Here is a 4877-nt window from a genome sequence, read left to right on the forward strand (position 1 = left end):
CTACACACAATGCCATCAGAATGGTAGTGATAGACTACCATACCTACCTCAAATAGGCTTTCACCGGGTGTTTTAGTTATGTTCTCTTTCGTCCTATGTCGTATTTAATGACCACCAAATTATAAAGTTACATTAATCCTCTTTGGATTCCATACATTGCGATCGAATCAGAATTTTCTTACCAAACGAAAAAATGTTCACTTGGCCGTTTGCTATGTTCGAGGCAACCGAAAGCCTAGCGTTTTCCGCGCAGAACATCTACACGGTTCACTAAAGCTATTGTAGTTTGCATTTCAAAAATCTGCTTGCCTTTGTGCTGTATTTTAGTGACTTCCAGCAGTTGCTGTATGCGTGTGTGTGTGCGTGTGGAACGAATTCATCTTCTAACCAACGCCTAAAGTGTGATGCGTTTTTGACACTGTTTTCGAATTTTTGATATCGATGATGTTTGTATCTGCCCCACCCGGTGTCGTTGCCAAAAGTCCGATTCACCTGTGGGAACTTCAGTTTATCCACTCGAAACCGGTCCAAACAATGATATGAGTCAACCAACTCCCACGTTGACATTTTAAACCATTTCGAGAAGGCGTACGAAGCAGGAAATCCACGAAGTCTAAAAATTGAATGGTTAGAGCAACGACCTTCGAAACATGACAAAGATAACTGCAACCAAGAGTCATTTAGGAGAGACTAGGAGAGCCTTGCTGGAAATTGCAGTTTTTCAAACTAGACAGAATCTTTGTAACGTACTACTCATAAGGTTGCTGAAAATCCATCGACAGCCCACGACCGGTTTCGCCTTTTTTGGGGGCTCATCAGGTAGGCGCAGTCCCCAGGTTTCCGTCAACCTTATGTTCTACTTGAAACCAAATTGCAAATGAGTGTATAGACAGAATTCTATTCACGGCGCTCAAACTGCATCTGTCGCATTTGTTCTCCTTAAATAAGGGGATGAACTTCCATGTTGTTTCACGGCGCTCAAACTGCATCTGTCGCATGTGTTCTTAAATAAGGGAATGAACTTCCATGTTGCATTTTCACAGATTCATCTGTCACGATTCCTAGTTCCCGGCTTTTTACGTCGCAACACTTCTAAGGTGGACTAGTTTTGGTTCGCGCAAGTATGTGCGTGGCAAAAATCGGCCAAAAATTCGATAATTGCGCATTATTTGACCCCGGTATCACCCGATCCTGGTCCCTGTGTGACCTGGTTTCTTCTTACGACCTAATGACTTACTGGAGCCTAGAGCAGCACATACTAAGGCCATTGATATTTCGAAGAAGATTCGAAGACAAGTTAAGCAACCCACGCCATGTTTGTTCCACTCACTGGATAGATTAGCCATAACCATCTCATCTCATTTGTGTTAATGGTTTCCGTCGCTCTGGATAGTTGTCCCAGGAAGACGTGCGTCATTAGGGTGTGTTTATTGGTGGTTGGGTCATATGATCTTTGATCCCGGTTCGCCGGAGCTGAACAATCGGTTTACAAGCGTTTCGTCATCAGTGCGTATCGTCAACTATGCACTGAGGATGTTTCCTTGACTGGGGATGTCAAGCTTGACGAACAGGTCAACATTCATCTGGTCGACTAACAGGTTACAAACTGTGCTAGATCCGACGCAGCTCCGAAATCAATAGCACTTCTGTACCAAGGCCACTCTAACTTCGCTGTGTAGCTATCTTTTACATTACCCACTCACTGCATTTACACATACGTCGACAATCATTCCCACTGGTTATACCTTTACGTTCTTGTCCGCTAGTTGTCAGGTCTATTCCCACGCGCGCACACACAGAAGCCCACTGTTTCACTGTCAACACATGTGTTTGTCGACACCGTTCATTTCATTCACTTGTCCGTCCACACTGCGGCTTGCTAGCGTGTTTTCCCACCCGTGTAAAGTGATCTCATCTGTTTTTACTTTTTCTCTGTGTACTCCTTCAAACCTGTTGTGTGCAATAAACGAACTGTAATTCCGGTTCTCAGCGTCTCAGCGTCTTCTTCCTCGCAATAATCTGCGCGCCTAGTCGGGTTCCATTGCACTCGTAGTTCATGACAACAGTCCAGTGTTACTGAAGTCCACAATGGAGAGTCTGATCGTTGAGAAATTGAATATTCATTCGAGTCCGTCCGAAATCCACGAGTGGTTGGAGCGTTTCGAACTTTGGTGCGCCATCAATCCCGCTGTAAAGTCGGTCAACAAATCCGCTTACTTTCTCACGGCGGGTGGTAAGGAACTTTACAGTTTGATGAAGAAACTTGCCCACCCTGATGCGCCAGGTAGTTTATCCTACGATACACTGAAAACGCTGCTACAGCAACATCTGTCCTCTTGCAATACCGAGGCTACGGAACGTGCCACATTCCACTCTATGATTCGCCTGCCGACTGTGAGGATCCGTGACTTCATTCTTCAACTGGAAGCGCAGGCTACGAAGTGCAATTTCGGTGACCAGTTGTCGACACAACTACGAGATCGATTGATCGCTGGGATTAACGATCTTGAGTTACAACGGAAGTTGCTACTGACACCAAACATATCTTATTCTCAAGCGTGTGATATCTGTGCACAACATGAAGATGAAAACGCTGTGACGTCGCACAACAGTGATACGTCTTGTGGGCAATGTTTCTGCAGTTCCGCAGTTTGTTCCACACGACACAAACTGCAAAATCCACCCGAGTTCGCCCAAAATAGTCCAGCTGTAAAGTGCCGTAACTCCGGTGAGTTCCACTTTCCTGGTTAATGCTGTTTTCGTGGTGGCATGTGTTGCAGTTGTGGTAGAACCGGGCATATTGCGAACGCATGTCCTGCAGGGTCCCTTTCTAGTCCCCCGTCCTGTCGCGTTGGAAGATTAGTCTGGCCAGCACCATGTGGTCGTTTAGTTTATCCGGTAATCGGGAGTTATTCTTGGGAATTCTTGGTGTGGTTCCCGGCAATTGTTGAATCCACTATCTCTTGGCTCATAGATTAGCACCTCGTGCTTCTACCTCGTTCCACCTAATCGGATTTCAGGGGGGGGGGGCACACTGCAACCCGGGAACTTTCATTTTTGCAAAGAATGCGTTTGACAGTCAATTTGAACGCGGCTTGCGCCAAGCTCATTCCAAAACTCATACCCACAATAGCGGGGGGGGGGCACACTGCAACCCGGGAAATTTCAGTTTTGCAAAGAATGCGTTTGACAGTCAATGTGAACCCGGCTTGCGCCAAGCTCATCCCGAAAACTCATAGTGTGCCACAATAGCGGTGCGAAACCCATAGTATAAATGGTAAATGTTCCGCACTCAAGGAGGGAAGCAAGGTGTACTTCTGTATTTACTGAGTCATATTGTACCCCAAAATTCATATCAAACCTAAAGTTTGAAGTTTAGAAACGGAACATGTGCGGCCCACACACATTCCAAGACCTCTTTGCATTGCCCTGATATCCCGTATGTCACTTGTTTCCGCCGCCAGATTGAAGGATTGATCCGCTTTCTCGAAGCCAACTTGGATCTTCAAAACCAGAGTCTATAGTGGCCACAAGACGTTCAAACTGAATGGTTGAGAATGCTTCATATAAGGAGGATGTGTAATGTTTCTATCCGTACTCATGTATGCACATCGTTAGCCCACTTTCTCCGGTACACTAATACACTCGTTTTCGTTATTCGCACCAGATATGCACGCAGCACCTTTGGAACCTTTCCATGAATACACTTGCGAATGCCACCCGTTTCGCACAGTGACACTGTCCCCCAACTTGTCAGTTTGACCTTGTATGTTTGACGTGTTCCAATCAGGTCTTTGCAAACTGCTATCAATGCCATTTTGTAAGCAAGAGACAGCCGGTGATTCCTGTTCTCGTCCCAGCGTTTTCATCCTCTTAAGCACTGTATAGCACCCAGTTTGGTCCCTTTCTAGCAAAAATTCTTGGCGATCCGGTGACTCCGGAAACCAGATCTATATCCACACTCAAACTGACTGAAGAAGCAATTCGATATTTTTCGCGGACAGAATGACGTATTGCTGAGGTCATCGGCTTCCTGACTGTCCTCTGTATTCACCTGGAGGGAAATTTTTACACCTAGAGGCAATGTGTATCCGAATAGATTAGCGGCATTTGTCCTTCGGGATCCACTAAATGCTTCTTACCAGTCGTCTCTGTGCTGCTGGTCGAAATGCGATCCCCGAATTGAATTGAATGTGATCACATTCGATGTTTCGCTGTTATTTCTTTCCACTTCGAGCATGGACCACCACCAACTGTAGTGCCAAGTCTGTGTGCCACGCATGCCAAAGTATGGGAAACCGAGACGAGTTTTGTTCTTCGTGGTTCTTTCAGAATGGCCCAACTTGAGCGATGCACAGCAAGTGACCTAGTAAAAGAGTGCGGAAGAGAGTATGATGAGTTTAGACGCTGTTGGTGGGGCCAGGATAGGGTCCCCCATGTTCGGCTGTAGACATTTCAAGAACTGACTGGTTTCCTTGGTGTTCGTGCCGTTTCGTCTACTCCAGTTTGTCTGATTATGCACTTAAGAATGCTTGTAATAGGCCAGCGTCAAGTCCCCTCCCTCATCCAGTGTTTTCTTTTCTTCTAATTCAAGGCTCTAAGTATAATTATATGCACTCTGAGGCCGTATAGTAGTGAAGCATCAGTGTCAACACTGATTTTCCTGTCTCCAATAATGAGCCGTGAAGCATGAACATACATACCCACGCTGGAACGTGTAATCGATTGATGTTGCGGTTACTGGCAAACTTCGTTGCGATCATCTGAATTATTGGCTGATTTTCCCAGGGTCATATCCGTTAGAGGGACTTTAAAGTCTGAACCATTGCCGCAACGTTATACTGAGTACGTCGAACAACGACTGTCGTGGCCACCAG

At 45.9% G+C, this 4877-nt stretch overlaps 1 protein-coding gene across 1 annotated transcript in view; it reads left to right on the plus strand.

Annotated features, from left to right (window-relative positions):
- Positions 1 to 4877, plus strand: part of T265_07946 (hypothetical protein) — a gene marked incomplete at both ends in the record, with an annotated part of 86591 nt that overhangs the window by 42293 nt on the left and 39421 nt on the right. The window lies entirely within an intron of this gene.

Source organism: Opisthorchis viverrini, assembly GCF_000715545.1.
Source record: "Opisthorchis viverrini unplaced genomic scaffold opera_v5_194, whole genome shotgun sequence".
NCBI lineage: Eukaryota > Metazoa > Platyhelminthes > Trematoda > Opisthorchiida > Opisthorchiidae > Opisthorchis > Opisthorchis viverrini.